General features: G+C 44.1%; 1 long non-coding RNA gene across 1 annotated transcript in view; it reads right to left on the reverse strand.

Moving 5' to 3' along the window:
- Positions 1 to 6,431: 6,431 nt before the first annotated feature.
- Positions 6,432 to 16,630, reverse strand: part of LOC125174652 (uncharacterized) — a 30,006-nt gene continuing 19,807 nt past the window's right edge. Inside the window, exons 3-4 of the long non-coding RNA XR_007155491.1 lie at positions 6,753 to 6,982; positions 6,432 to 6,506 (exon numbers count right to left, since the gene is read on the reverse strand). This is a non-coding gene — a long non-coding RNA (uncharacterized LOC125174652). The remainder of the gene's footprint in view (positions 6,507 to 6,752; positions 6,983 to 16,630) is intronic.

Genomic DNA, 16,630 nt, shown 5'->3' on the forward strand with positions numbered 1-16,630 from the left:
GATCCTCCACAGCCCAGCTTCTTTGCATCGGAGAAGAAGAAACACGAAGAGAAACCTCCCACTCTTCAGTGCCTCAGTGTGAGGCGATGCATGTCCGCTAAACTTAGTGTGAGTGTCATTTCGCGATATGCACTTCTATCAAATCATTATGTCGATGCATAAAACGAAGACAGTGGTACGTGTCAATTACATCTCAATGAATAAACAAATAAATAAATAGAACTACGCTTACCAAAATAGGTATTTCAAGAATCTTAACAGTAGAAAAATTATAATATGAATAATAATTTTTAAAAAACCAGAAGACAGGGAAAGCTGGAGGACACGTGCTCGTTTTCTAATCTGCAGAGCCTGGAATCCATCAATACGGTCTAAAATTTGACTCTGTAGTTTTAAAAAATGACTACATTCAATTTTTTTTTTTTTTTTAGCAAGTTTCCCTGAGAGCCAATTTTCCTTACAGTAAACATTTATCTCAGCTCCTGCCCCACTTCCCGTGCCTGCTGTCTCTGACGGTGCGAGAAGCTTGGCAGGCTGCAAGTCGCCCCAGAAGGAGCCCTCAGTGAACGAGGGGCAGGGGCCGGTGGATAATACTGGGCAGAAGGAAGATTCTCAGTTGTGTCCGCAGTCTTTCAGAACCTGCTCGATTTCTCACAGTCCCGGTCCACTCGTTCTGCATGCTTTGTTGGTTTTTCTGCCCCTTTGCCTCCTTTCCCCCACTGTCTCCCCATGCTCCTGGGATCATACCTCAAAAAAACTACTTGTACTCAGAGTGTCTGGGTGGCTCAGTCAGTTAAGTGTCCGACTTCAGCTCAGGTCATGATCTCACGGTTCAGTTCGTGAGTTTGGACCCCACCTCCAGTCTGGCACTGTTGTTGGCAGCTCAGAGCCTGGAGCCTGCTTTGGATTCTGTGTCTCCCTCTCCCTCTCCCTCTGCCCCTTCCCCACTTGTACTCTGTCTCTCTCTCTCTCTCTCTCTCTCTCTCTCTCAAAAAAAAATAAATAAATAAAACTTAAAAAAAAAAAAACCTACTTGTACTCAAACCCTTGTTTCAGGTTCAGCTTTTGGGAGAAGCCACTTGTATGGGTCTGCTCAGGTGGCCACAACAAAATAACTACAGACTGGGGTGGCTTCAACAACAGAAATTTACTTTCTCACAGCTCTGGAGGCTAGAAGTCCAAGATCAAGGTGCCATGAGGGTTGGTTGTTGGAAAGGCTTTTTTTCCTGGCTTGAAGATGGCTGCCTTCCTACTGTGTCCTCACATGGCCTCTGCTCTGTGCACAGGGAGAGAAAGAAATCTTTTGTGTCTCTTCCTCTTCTTAAAAGGACATTAGTCCTATTGGATTAAGGCTTCACCCTTATGACCTTATTCAACTTCCTCACAGACTTCATTTCCAAATATAGTCACATTGAGGGTTAGAGTTTGAATATATGAATTAGGGTTTGGAGAAGGCACAGTTCAATCCCTAACCACATTCTAAGACAGGATCTCACAGGGAGGAGACATGTGCTCCATGCTGCTCCCACAGGAACTCTCCATCATAAGTAAAAGAGCTGCTTAACTTGAACTGGTAGAGGGTCAGGTGAGATGTCCCACTGTCTGCCTACAAGGCTTACCCGAGCTTCCTCAGAGATCACCTTCAGGAGCCACAGGTGAAGACTCAGGATGGCAGGGCACCATGGCTTACAGATCTCCAGCCCTTCTTACCATCTCAGTGAGAGGAGTAGCATCCAGGGAGTGACAATGACAGGATAACAGGCTATCAATGTACTCTCACCGAAGAGACGAGGTGGCAATTTCTCAAAAGAAAGCCAAGAATAGAAACTTAGGCTTCAATCCAAGCCCCAAATACCCAATAAATGGAGGATATAGTTCAAAAAATCATGGTACCTATATATTCTTTTTCTCCTATGTGACAAAGTCACATTTTCCTCTTTTGCATAACACTAATAAATAATGACACGTAATTTCGAGGTTCTGGTGAATACATGAGATTGCAGCTATAAGTGCTTGGTCCAGTTCCTGAGCTGGGGGGCGTCACTCAAAAAGCATGACTTCTCTTTCCCCTTCCACAAAGATGGGTATCCTTCTCCCCCGCTGCCCAGGAAACCGGGACTGGGACTGGTCTCTGGCTTAGCCTGAACATCTCATTCACAGGTATTTTATTGTTGTGACTACCAGTTTTTAAAAACCACCTCTAGGTTCTTGTGTTTCAGATCAAATTTTGTCAAAATGAAAACAAATGAAATGAAAAATGTCCTTTCCCATGGACTTCTTAAACTTTCTGATTTCTACTAAAATGAAATTTGGGATACAAAGCTATCCTTTATCTGATTTGGGGGAGAAATCAAGTCTACTTCAAGTGTGTATCAGTGTGATTGCTCTACCTGGGTCCTGGATTGAACCAAGGGCTGTGTCTACTTTCAGACCTTAGGGTGGGGGTGGGTCAGGTAACACCTGTCATCAGAGGAGAGCCCTGCTTCACAGGGAAGATGAGGCACAGAAAGAAGAGAGGCTGACTCCTATTTTAGATGGAACAGAATTATCTCTACTGCTTCTCCTCTAACTTAGTTAATAGGGATCTCTTTCTATAAGTCAATCTCATTTTCTTTCTTTCTTTCTTTCTTTCTTTCTTTCTTTCTTTCTTTCTTTCTTTTAGAGAGAGAGAGAGAGAGAGAGAGAGAGAGAGTGAGAGAGGGGCACAGGGAGAGGGAGAGAGAGATTCCCAGGCAGGCTCCACACCCAGCTCAGAGCCCAACACAGGGCTCGATCTCATGACCCTGGGATCATGACCTGAGCCAAAATCCAGAGTCAGATGCTTAACTGACTGAGCCACCCAGGCACCCTAGTCAATCTCATTTTTTAGTTGATCTGTTAGCATCCAAAGAATGTCTACTTTTCCTTTCCTATTTCCATGCTTCAAATTCCCATCCCGCAGTGATTTCTCTCCTCCACCTCCCCATACATCCATGTATTTCTCATACATCGCTCTCACTCTCCGAAGCCCACACTTGCCTTTTCTTTTCTTCCTATCGGCTTTGCTACACCAAAGCCATTCCAGGACTAGGCTGTCTCTGTGATGCCTTAGTGACAATATAGTGAAAATCTCTATGACAGCTGACTCCCTGGATGACACACAGATCTTAACTGATGTTTGGTATTCCGTTCACACTGTGCTTGGGGCCTCACTGAAAGGGTCTCTAGCTTTTAGAAGAGAGTTCTTTGGCAATTTCCACAAACACCTTGAACTTTCACCCTCCTCACTTCTCTAAAATGAACAAGAGGAAACTCTTGTGATCCTAATGGAAGAATAACTTAGGCCTGCTAATGATAAACAAATTCCCTGCATCGTCTGACCAGACAAAATATGCGACCCTGACTTGCGACAGTAGCCTGGGTGCTCCTGGCTCCTAGCAGCCCCCTCCCCTGGTGCCTGCTTGCTGACTTCCCTGGCTGTGAACTGGGACCACACCCTCACAGCTCACAGCAAACCGGAAGCAAGGGGAACCACTATGTGAAATGGGTTGAGAGCCCCACGCCACCAGAAAGTCTCAATGCCAGACTGCCAGCTTCGGCCCTGATGACATCCTGTGCTTTTGTCCACTGGGTGACTTGAATTCTCTCCATGTCTAATGGACGGACCACAGATACCATCTGCCCCATGCTCTCACCCAGTGAAAGAATTCTGCATGAACATTCCAGAAGCTTAGTCACCCAACTTCTGCTAGACTATTTCTAGAAGGCCTTGAGGGACAATGGGGACAGAGCCTGCTCCCTTTTTCACATCTCATTTTGATCTCTTCTTCTGCAAGCTGAACAAATAGACGTGGGTCTTTCCCTCACTCCAAGGTATACATGTTTTGTGAGTCCTGAACTCCTGGTTGCTCTATTCTTATTACCCTTGGGTTTCAAAGCTAGTTTCAAAACCAAAGGTGTTCACAACTCCAGCTAATATTATTGATAATATTACCGATACAATATTACAGATACATTATTATTTGTCTCCATAGTGACAGGCAAACTCCAGGGGCTTTACAAGTGATTATTGACTATTCCTCATCACACACTGGGACACACGTTAGCCCCTATTTAGCTTCCACTTTCTGATTTTTCTCAAATAGCTGGGCAGGGACTGAAAAAAAAGTCACACTCATTTTCTTGCAAAATCAAAACGCGCCTTAAAAATGTCAGATTTCCCAGGAACTGTGTTTTTTTTGTTTTGTTTTGTTTTGTTTTGTTTTTTTTAATTTACTATTACACCATTCCTGAAAAAGAATCATCAGCAAAAACTAAGGAGCACTGAAATTTAATTCAACAAGGACTGGAGGGAAATACATGTTAAAATACGTGGAAAAATCTGTGTGACACAATGAGTCAGACACTACCAAGAATCACACTGAGTGAAGTAAACATGGAAACCAAACATTTTTAGTCCATGAGCTAAAATGCAGCTACACAAGCTGATCTTAACGAAAGCAGCAGACCTAAGCCCGTGTCCTGCTTCCTATATTAAGTGGGCAAATACTGGACTCTGGGACGTCTTTATACCTTAGAACCACTGCATAGCAGGCTGAGAATGGGAGGGGCGGGGGCGGAGGCAAGAAGGAAGGAAAAATAGGAAGGATTAAAATCAGCAACAGAACTAACCAGACCTGCTTGCCTCATACAAATGGCATTTCTGCCAAGAGAACAGAAAATGATGATAGAGCGTTTCCTTTTCGATAATCCATCTATCAACTGCCTCTGTTGTGTAGCCACTGTAATGATTTATGCTGTAATTAGTAAAACCTTCCCTAGCTATATTCTCTAATGTGAATTTGCAACAAAGAACATAATGTAAATACCCTAAAATAAGAAGGTTCTATGAGACGTAAGCACACAGCCAAAGTTACCATTGCGCACAGAGAAATAAAAAGACAGAAGAACCACTGTTTTCTCACTTCAGAGCGTGCAGGTTTTACACAGGGAGGGAGGGAGAGTGATCTGTGGGTTTGTGCTGTTTTTGTTTTGTTTTGTTTTCCAGAAGATAGCATCTGCTGAGAGCCTTTTAAAAATGGAAAGGAAAGCCAAAGCAGGTTTAGCCCGGACACCATGAAGAGCCGTTTTTCCTGAATCACAAACAGCAGCAGATAAAAAGGAGAAAAGTAACTAAAGGTCATCGCACACTCACGACCTTCTGAGTTTGAGGCTTTCCTTTTTCCTTTGGCCACTACGCGGAGACCCATTTACATGTTGTTTTCTTTGTCGAATCAAGAAAAACAGGCAAGCGAAAAGCGATGATTTTCCAGAAGCCCTGCTTGTTTAGTGTCATGGGAATTTGAGGTTGTTGTCTGGTACATTTGGAATGATCTTTAGGGTAACAGTAAAACCTCTACAGTGTTTACGAATTTTATTTTCTAGTTTGGTGTTTCTACCATCCTCACTCTTCCAGATGACTTTCAGGCACACCTGGCCCCCTTCCCTGCTTACATGAAAGTATAATGTTGTAATGTTCTAATGTTCACTGTCCAGGATGCAGCCTTGCATTAATCCGAGAATCCTATGAGCAGAGAAATTTTAAAACATAAAGGAAGCAGGGTTTTTCTCAAAGTCTTATTAATCATATTTTGAAAGGAGTCACCTGGGTGGCTCAGTCGGTTGTGCATCTGACTTCAGCTCAGGTCATGATCTCAGGGTTCTTGAGATTGAGCTCTGCATCAGGCTCTCTGCTGTCAGCCAGGAGCCCATTTTGGATCCTCTGTCCCCCTCTCTCTCTGCCCCTCCCCCACTCATGCGCGCGTGTTCTCTCTCTCTCTGTCTCAAAAATAAAAAACTAAACATTTTAATTAAAAATTGTATTTTGAAAGGGATAAAAGACTTGGCAAAATTTTCTTATTTTCTGGTCAACTAAAAGGTAGGTCTTCGAAACATCAGATAAAATGTATTCAATTTACATCTACTGTGTGTCCAGAACTATAACCAGGCACCGTAAGAGAGGTGGCCTTTTAAAACTACAAGACATGGTCTTTGCTCCTACATAGTTAAAAATGTAACTGAAAAAAATGGTAGAATAATGAAAAGGCAGCAGGAAGAAGGGAAGTCTCAGGAGAAATAGAAAGTCCAGCAAGACCTTGAACCATTAGGATTCCTGGACAGCTACAGAGAGGGCTGTGGCCTGGGAACAGCGCGATTAAAAGCGGGAGGGAGGGAACGCTGTGAGTTTTCTGGAGTGCCCGGTAAAGCTAAGAGGAAGCAAGCAGAGATAGACAATTCACATGTTAAAAGACAGCTTCAATTACTTTAATTCCAGGAAGGTGTCATTCTTCTGCTCACTAAGGCATCAGATGCTTTGAATAGATGTTTTCGTTATTTTTTTTTTCTCATTTACCTCAAGTTCTATTTCCTTTAAGGTACAAATTCTTGGGGTGGGGGCGTTGTTTGGTTGGCTGGTTGGGTTTGGGATGGCAAACTGCCTGCAGGACCAGAAGTAGAGCTTCCTCATAAGCAAAGTGCGACCTCTTTTCCTGCGGAAACCACATGTGAGCAGCACAGGTCCTCACACTGCCCGCCTGCCCACCCTTACTGCCCTGGGGAACCATTATCGGGAGGTGGGGGGAGGGCTAAGACAGCGTGAGAGCCAGATGGACTGGGTTTGAATTTTTCCATTTTAGGGATTTGGTGGGGATTTGCTTGTTAGGATTTTATAAAAGGTAATGTTCTATGAATAACTTCAACTCCATTGGAAATGGAAATAGTGCCAAAACCCATACCTGGAGAGAAGGACAATATTTAGTTCATTAAGCTTTGATAACATCCGTGGAACAATCTCCTTTCTTAAGGCAGTTTATCTCTGAGGAGGCATCCTGCTTTTCTGTGTTCAAGTAAGAGCCTGCAGATTATGGCAACACTGTTGCTTCTGTTGTTCGGCTTTGAAATTCAAATTCCCTTTCAACTCTCTTCCTTCAGTGGAGCCAATGTTCAGGTACAGCTGTGAAACAACCTGAAGACAAACAAGGGGGAGGGATTTCTAAATGACAATAGATACTATTTACTGTCCTTCTGTGTCAGATCTCTGCCTGTGCTTTACCTGCATTGTCTCATTTAATCCTGCCCACCACCCTAGGAGGTAGGCATTACAATCCTCACTTTATAAATGAGGAAACTGACACTTCTGGAGAGGGTGGATGTTTTCCAAAGTCACATTGTAGCAAATGGTGGAGCTAAGATTCAAGGCCTGCCCTAGGCCACCATGCCAATTTCAATATGGAGGGTGGGGGAAAGAAAAGGGAAGAAGGGCCCCAGGGGGTGTGAAATTGACACTTAAGGGAGGCGCTGAAAAGGTGGCACTGGTGTGAAAACAGGTGGCTGAAGAAGAATTACAATCAGAGTTTACAACTGGTGAGAGATACAGTACAGACGAATGATACCCAGAAAGTCAAATGCTTGGTGTCAGCCAGAAATCATTTGGGCCCCTAAATTCTCTACTCTTATAAATTATCTGAGTGGGATCTGCTCTGCATGGCTACAGATGAGCTGGGGAGAGAGGCCTTCTCAGAGAAGCCAAAAGACTAGAAACCGAGGGTGTTGCCCAAGAAGGAGAAATTGTCTCTATTTTTACACGGGGGTGGAGACAACCTCCTATGTGGAAGTAAGATCACTAGAAGAACCAAGGAGCAGACCATCTTCAAAGCACATGAAATATTTGGAATATGTTGTCATTTTTTAGACCAACAGTGTTGAGAAGAAACCATTTAGAAAGATGATAATTTAAATGTAACAGCATGCTTTTTTGGTACATTAAACTGGGATGGTGCTGGGCCAGCATGTGGATTTAGGCAACTCTCCTGAAGTACTTAGGGTCTTTCCTAAAACCCTAAGAAGAAGTATCTTTCACCATCATAGGATGTTCAGGGACATGCAAAAAGGTTCTAGCCACATTTCCGTAAGAAAGGATTTGAACAGTGACAACGATATTCATGTACGTTAAAAATGTCTGCTGGAGAGGTCCAGAGAAAAACAGATGCTCTAGAGAAAAGCACTGTAAATGAAAGGCCGGTGTGATGAGCGAGACTTAGCACAAGACCTGACTACCCAAAGGGAAGGTGCCAGCAGGTACAGTGCAAGGCAATAAACTGACACCCACCCTTTAAAACTCAGTCTCTGGGGGCGCCTGGGTGGCTCAGTCGGTTAAGCGTCCGACTTCAGCTCGGGTCACGATCTCACGCTCCGTGAGTTCGAGCCCCGCGTCGGGCTCTGTGCTGACAGCCTGGAGCCTGCTTCAGATTCTGTGTCTCCCTCTCTCTCTGCCCCTCCCCTGTTCATGCTCTGTCTCTGTCTCAAAAATAAATAAACATTAAATAAATAAATAAATAAATAAATAAAATAAAACAAAACTCAGGCTCTGGATGGCACGTAAGGCCTTGAACCCAAGCGAAAGGAATTCAGTAAAGAACATCTGGGTATCTCTGTCTCTTGGGATCCAGGACTCAGAATTTCAGCACAATCTTAGATATCTGCTCTCATTACTAATGCCATTCAAACCCCAGGGAAACTTCACATTCTGGCCCTGTCTTTGAAAGACACAACAACTGTATCCAAATGCCATGAAGGTTGTATGGTCTATGCCACTGCCAGTTTCAGTGATTGACAATGCTTCAGAGCACAGGGAGGATTCAAGCAGCCCAAGTATTTAAGTAAGTGAAAAACAAATTAAAAAACGTGTCATAATCCTCTCTGATACTATGAAATAATGGATTCTTGCATAATAAAGCATATCATTTCCCATTGCTACTAAGCATCCGTTGTCTTCCTTTTCTTCATGTTCCAAATTGAGGTTCTAGAGACACTGGCAAATTAGCACACCACCATTCACAACAGTTGCATGTGGAAGATTAGGGACTTCCTTCCGTATTCAATAGTTCGTGTTACTCTTAAATTATGCATATTTAAGTTTATACTCTTAAGCTATACATAGAGATCCAGACATGACATGCATGAAGCAAAATATCATTTCTTTACGCCCAGCAAGTAGATGGACATTGAACACTAGAAGTAATAATAGTTTTATTTTTATGGTCATATTTAAATGATTTAATTTATATTCAGAAAATTTTAATGCCAGCTCTATTTAAAAGATTCACTGCAATGCATGATAGCCATTAATTCCAATTTGAATTTTATCTCCTAATTTCAGTACATCTTTTTTAATATTTCAGAAAAAAAATTGTCCTTTTGAAAATATGAAAAGAGTTTTTTCAGGGTTTACATTTATTTTCATTTATTTTTTAAATGTGTTCAAATCTTTTACATTGTTAGTAAAACTATATTTTATCTTTTTATACTTTAGATCACCGAGGTTCAAAACAAGCTAAAATCATGATAGAAAATATAAAACAAATTCAGAAACATTAAAAGGCTGAAATTTAAAATAGAAGATTTGTTGTAATAAAGAGACATTTGTCAAAATAAAAGGATAAGAGGGACGCCTGGGTGGCTCAAGTCAGTTAAGCATCCGATTCTTGACTTCGGCTCAGGTCATGATCTCATGGTTCATGAGTTTGAGCCCCAAGTCCAGCTCTGCTCAGACAGTGTGGACTCTGCTTGGGATTCTCCATCTCTCTCTCTCTCTCTCTCTCTCTCTCTCTCTCTCTCTGCCCCCCTCCCACTTGTGCTCATGCCACTCTCTCTCTCTCTTTCTCTCAAAATAAATAAATAAAAACTTTAATATAAAATAAAAGGATAAGATACATTTTATATAACATGTTCACTTGATTTATACTCTTAAGTCTTTAGACTTCTATATGTTAGTCTCCATTTTTACTCTTCCTCTGGGCCACAAAAATGATGGGAGCAGGACTGCTATGCACCCTAAAAAGGAGAGAAATATATAGAAAGACTTTTTTTTTAATGTGCAGGGTTGTATTTCTAAGACCCTAAGCCTCTCTGCTGTGCAAATTTTGCCAGAAGAACTTGGTAAAATAATGGAAATAGCTGTATCTCTTGGAGTCTCTCTCATGAGACAGCTCCCACACACCCGCATGGCCAAGAACGGAGGGAGGGGCTCTAGAAGGAAGGGCCTTTTACTGTTGACCAAAGGGTGAGATGAGCAAGCCGAAGGGGTCAGGAGGCAGAATTCCCGGCCATGGCAACTCCAAGGATAAATGCTCCAGCTCATGAGAGGTCAAGGCCAAGTCTTGCATGCCAAGTAGAGACACAGAGGCCACTCTACTGGACCAGAGAGGCCAGGACAGCTGGATTCCCAGCAACAGCTGGGACTGGCAGCAGGCAGAGCACAAGGACAGCAGCCCCCCAGGCAGTGACTGTATTACAAGGGTCCCTCTCCTCCTCTGTCTTCTGGACGATTCCCCGAGGAACACAATAATCATGACACATCAGGGCTTGCCTCTTGAAAGAAGTGGCTGTTAATCCATAGCACCAGAGGATTACTACCAGGAAAGTCACCTGGGTCAGGTGACTCCCATAAGCTGGTGAAATCTAGGAAATATTCAGGTTCTATAGACACAGATGAAACTATTTTACATTAAATGTTATTAATATATCACAATATCCCAAGGCTGGTCCTCAAGTAATGTAAAACTTAAAAATAAAGACATTATTAAGCAAGATTAATCCATTAAAATTTTTTCCTGAATAAAATAAAATACTGTTTTGAGATACATAGTTAAAAATCTGGGCTTTTCAACTTTTTAAAATATATTTTATTAAGAAATCAAAAAGTCTCCAAAGACAATTTGGTTGGTTAGGTTTTTTAAGACATGACAGATATGTTTTACTCTTTTAGGCTGTAAACGTCACAGGCACTACTTAACCAAAAGGAATAAACACACTTGAGAGAGATGCTGCATGCTCTAAATCAAACACAGCAAAGAAAAAGCAATGGGAAAGGATCCTTCCCCAGAGAACCATAAAATGTGTTATGCCTTGTCGGGGCAGGGGCTGGGGGCGGGGGTGATTCTATTCTTTTGCACCATTCCCTTAAAAATAAACTGGGAACTTCTCTCTCTGCCTGGGATTTTTGCCTCTGGGAGACAATTCCAGTTGAGAACTTGTGTCCAGTCATGAATGAAAGTGTGAGAACTTTCTAGAATAATATGTTCTGTCATTTCCATTTCACAAAGAAGCTTTAACTCCCTCAGCCACATTTAGGTCTGTCCAGTGACGCTGGAGGTCCACGAAGGAGGTGGCTTTTCCCAGATGGGTCCACCCTAAGCACATGAAGGGAACTGAAATAGACACAATCAGTGGAACTGTCTGCATGGTTACTATTTCTCCCCTGTTACAAAGGAATATTTTCGTCAGATCATTTAAATAGGCATAATATTTATCACACATGTTAGCTCTCCGAGAACATTTTAAAAGGACTCTTCCAACTGACCTCCTTTAAACAATGATGCCTCTCTACCTAATCCTTAAGAGACAGAAAACAGAGATTCAGAGACATTGCCATATACTCAGGGTAGGCTAATAAATCCCAGTCTGCAAATACAAACAAGCCATCTGTCACCCGTGAGAGCTGGAAGCCAAAGGGACATGAGCTATCACAATCCACTGACGCTGAAGTCCAAACCACAAGGCAGCCTGAGTAAACTGGGGACTCAAGGCCACCCTGGAAGGGCAGCCACACTTGAAGCCCAGGTGACATTTCCTCCAACAGCGTCAGAAACACACGCTGAAGTCTCCACTGAGGATCCAGTAGGGTTCTGTATTAGGGCTCTCCAGAGAAACGAAACCAACAGCTACACACACACACACGCACACACACGCACACACAGAGCAATTCATTTTAAGTCATTGGCTCAAGTGATGGTAGGAACTGGCAGGTCCAGGACGGACTGGGAAGTTCCAGCAGGAGTTGATATTGCAGTCTCGAGGTCACAGACAGACTGCCAGCAGAATTCCTTTCTCTTCCAGGACCTCGGTGCTTTCTCAAAAGCCCTTCAATTAATTGAACGAGGCCCACCCATATCGTGGAGGTTAATCTGCCTTACTCTAAGTGCACTGATCGAAATGTTAATCACATCTAAAGGATACTTTCACAGCCAGTATTTAGACTTGTGTTTGGCCAAACAACTGGGCCCCATGTAGGCAGGTTGACACACAAAATTAAACTCCACAGGTTCCAGCAAGCCTGGGCTCCCCGCCAAGATGCTCCAAGCTCTGCAACCCATTTGCCAGGTCACTTAGCAAGGGAGCTAATCCATCCTGCACAAGGACAAAGTCACCCCCCACGCCCCCTGGCACCATCCCAAACACAGGCAAGGATCCCAGAGCCCCAGACAGTGCTCAGCCACCTCAAATCCCAAGGGTAGGTTTCTCCTCCTCAGAGCACAACACCCTGTCTGAACATGGAAAATGGGGTTCTTCTATCCCGTACCCACGCACGGACCCCAACAGGAGACTCTCCCTTCACAACTGCCTGGAACAAGAGTTGAACTGAACAATCAATGCAGTCACACAATCTACCCATCACTTTTAGTCTCTCAAACGTCCAAACAAGACAGTCTTAAATATTTATAAAGCACTCAGATCCCTGGATTGCTTAAAAACTGAGCACTTTCAGCATCCCAACACTTACACATACTAGCAAATATGCTCACTTACTCTCTAAGCCTACTCTAAGTTTTAGAAGTCAAGCCTTTCCCTACTGTTTTTGATAACAGAAATTATAGCAGAGTGAAAACACTGATAGAAGAAGATCCATCTCAGGCTTAGAAGCCACCGTGTGAAACGGGTCCAGGCAGCCACAGGGCTCATCAGGAGGCAGAGAACAAAAAACAAAACAAGAGGGAAAGCACAGAGCTCTCATCGCCTTAGAGCCGGAATCACTTTCACACACACAGGCTTCATGAAGAGTTCTGGAGGCTAAGGGAGAGGAATGTTGGTCAGCAGAGTGAAAAAAAAAAATATATGAACAGCATCACCACAAGGGATTACATTTTCCAAATTCTTAGTCATTCTCCAGCAAGACAACTGCAAGCCACTGTAGCATCATAATATGAGTTACTGCAGATCCTGGTAGCACGAGAGAAATTAAATTAGTCCCTCCATTCTTAGCACAATAGATTATTCACAGGGTAATGGACAGTTGCATCACCCAAGGAGCCTTGTTTTAAACAGGGAAGTGGCCATCATTTCTGCTTCTTGCTGTCTCTCCCCTAAGAGGGAAGCTGAACAGCAGGAACAGCTAATGTTGTGTACCTTGTTATCATCATCGATAACTAACGTCTACCGAGCATTAAGGGGACGCTAAGTGCCTAGCAGAGACTAACGTGGCCAAGAGGGCCCTCCGCCTAATTTTGGCCCCCAAACATCAGCAAAGACCAACCACTGAAGTCCATAGCAAAAGGATACAGCAGACTTGCCTCATCAAACCGAAAACTGCCTGATTACACAACAGGAAAAAGAAGTGGCCAGAAAAGAACTTGAAAGAGGAAAGCTGATTTTTAGAAATGTGTCATTTCTTTCCTTTACCCATTGACCTCTGCTGTAGGACGTTTTTAACAAAGGGATAATTATTTACAAAAATGACCCAAGGCATGCTAGCGAAAAGACCTGAAAATTATTAAAGATTCCTTGCAGGACAGAGGAGGTTTTGATTTCTGACGAAGGAAAAAGTTCTTCATCGTTCAAGTTGTAGTTAGAGTCCCTCGTAAAACCGAAAACTTCTAATAACCCTGTTGCCACATCTTGAATTTGACAAACAAAGGAAATTTCCTTAAAACAAACGGGAAATCCGCATTCCTGTTTTATAGTGGATCATTTTGGCCTGAGTCAAATCCCTTTTATACTAACCATGTGACTTTAAACAACTCACTTAACTGTTGTGTCTCAGTTTCCTCATTTGTAACATGGAGATAACGATGAAACCAGACTCGAAGTGTTACTGGGAGGGTTGCATGAAATCACACAACTGCCTAGCCCAGAACCTGGCACCTAGTAGGTACTCAGTGAATGTTAACCATAATTGTATCGGAAAAGAGCGCTTTGCAAGCTGTCAGGTACAACACAAACGGGTTACCTTCCATGGCATGAACGGTCACAGAATCAGCTTGTAACTGCTTCCAAATTACATGTTTCCCTTCTGTAAACAGACCCACAGGATGTCCCATCGTGGTGAGTTTCCTGTCTGGCCAGAGGAGGCTGAAGTAACAAGGGGGCAAGGGGGGCGCCCTCCAAAGCCAGGGAGGAAGGTGAGGCAAGAGTGCAGCTTCCAAACTCCCTGCATCGTTGTAAATGAGTTGAAGGCCCATAACCCCTGGAAAGTCATTCTGTCCTGGCTGAATGACATTGCTGGTACAGCTGGAAGTTTCATCTTGCACTGGTTATTAACCCTTAAAGTTTTCAGCCAGTCAACTGACAGAGAGGATAACTTGCTGGTAGCATTAGGTACTTGGGAGCCTACCATGGAACAGCAAGAATGATGGACTCAACGTTCAGCCATCTTTCCCCTTTCTCCCCTCAATACACACACTCTGCTCATGGCTGTCAGTCCTATACACAGGGAGGCAGCCTGCTGTGATAGTGAAGGGAAGGCCCATGGCCAGACTACATGGATTCAAATGCTGTGTGACTTTGAGAAAGTTACCTCACTTCTCTGAACCACGGGTATAAGCAAATCATGGAAATGCTTATACCAGAGGGCTGTTGTGACGATTAAATGTGATAATATATTTTTTTTAAATGTAGGTGATCAATAAACATTGGCTATTAGAATCACCATCCTCATCACCATCATCTTCATCATCATCTGCATGGTTATTACACACGTTCCTCCCTCCTGTCAGGGCATCCACCCGCAAGTCTGACAGTCCAGCATCCTCTCTGCAAAACTACCAAATCTTCCGTGGCAACCAGTAACACTAAGTAACGACAGAATAGGAGGCCAGGTGCAGACGGGTCACAAATGCATTACACCAGAGGCCTGGATTAGGACAGGTCACATGCATGCAAAAGGCCTCTAGCACTTGGGCATCCAGGAGGAATGAAATACCATAGCCTTCGAGGCACTAAGGTTTAACACACAGCACAAGAGAACATTCCTTGGGAATGACTAATCTGAGCCTGTTTCACAGATGAGCAAAGTAGGGTGCAGAGGTAAAGGACCTGCCCAATGGGTTTGCATCAGAGACAGGAACCCAAGCCTCCCGAGGTCTGTCTAGTCCAGGGTTCTTCCATCACTCCCCACCAGCTTACTGACAAGTTGTACAAACTCCGATCCAGGTTTAGGCAGCCGAGAAAGGCAGGTTCAGTGCTGAGCCTCACCCCCTGGGGACTCTCGAAGCTACATCTACCAGTAAGCTGACTTTCTTCCCCTCCCTCCCTGTTTCAGGTCAGTTCCGCTTTCCCTCCGAGGTCCCAGACAGCCTTGCAACAAGATGCAGCTGGAACACAGCTTTTGCAATAAAACGCGGGGCCGAGGTCAAAACCTACTCCCACCCGTCTCTTCTCGTCCTTACTCACCCACGGTTCCTCTCCACTCTGGTCCTCACATTGGGGCCTTTTGACCACAAGCCCTACAGACTCTCCCAGGGAGCCCTTATTTCCCTGCTTCTGTCTCCTTCTGCCCCATCATCTTTGTTCTCACCTTCTGCACGAATGCCTTTCTAACCCCCACCCCAGGCTCGCCACTTGGGTACCCTTTTCCGGTAAATCTCAATACCAGCATCCTGAGCTCAGCCTCCTTCTGAATCACTTCCACCCACTGCCCAGATGGGATTCAAGTACCTCCCTTGCTGGTTCCCAAATGTGTATTTCCAGCCTTGCTTTTTTGCACTCGCCACGCTTTTCACATTTCTGCTTGCACAGTACCTACAGCTCTTCGAGGGCAGTGACCATCTGCTGTCACATCCCTGGGACATAGCACGGTGCCTGGATTCTCAATAAATATTTGTTTGAGTGAATGTAACACAAGTAAAAATATCTCGACTCTTTCATTTAGCTAAAACGGCCATTGTTTGCATGTTAGTGGCTTAAACCCCTTTCACGTTCCTTCACTGATGAAATATGCAACTGTTCTTTTTCCTGTTCGCCTGACTATGATTTCCATACCTCCCCTCATGAGGCATGGTCTCTTCTCCCTTTTTCTCTCCTCCAAAATCCATGATTTCAAAATTAACCTCTCAGCTCAAAGAATAAAGAGAGACACAAGGTCACAAGTGTTGCAGGATGTAGAATCTTTGACTACACGGGAAGTACAGCCCTTGCGACGACAGATACACGGCAATAATGGTAGAAAGATCTCACTGCATACAGCGTCCGCGCTGTGGCTGAACAAAGGTGCGCTTGAAAGCCCCACGGCCACACTCAGGATCACCCACCCTAACAGGCACTCCGTGCTGCCCAAGAAGCATGCAAGTCTCCTCTGGGGCGCCCCTCCTGGCTCTCCTTCCCACTTTCCCCTTTTTCCTCAAACGTCCAGCCCCACCTACCCACTCTCACCCTCAGCTGCTGTGGCCTTGCCTACTCTTCCACTGGAAAGACAGGGTCCACCGCAAGAGAACTCCTGCGAGCTCACACCTCTGCACGCTGCCCCGCCTATCTATGTCTGTACCCTCGAACCCTCCTTCTCTCCCGAGAAAGGCCAGGGCTTCCACCTGCGCGCTAGATCCCAGGCTTTCCTGCCTCTTCT

This window comes from Prionailurus viverrinus, chromosome A1 (genome assembly GCF_022837055.1).
Source record: "Prionailurus viverrinus isolate Anna chromosome A1, UM_Priviv_1.0, whole genome shotgun sequence".
NCBI lineage: Eukaryota > Metazoa > Chordata > Mammalia > Carnivora > Felidae > Prionailurus > Prionailurus viverrinus.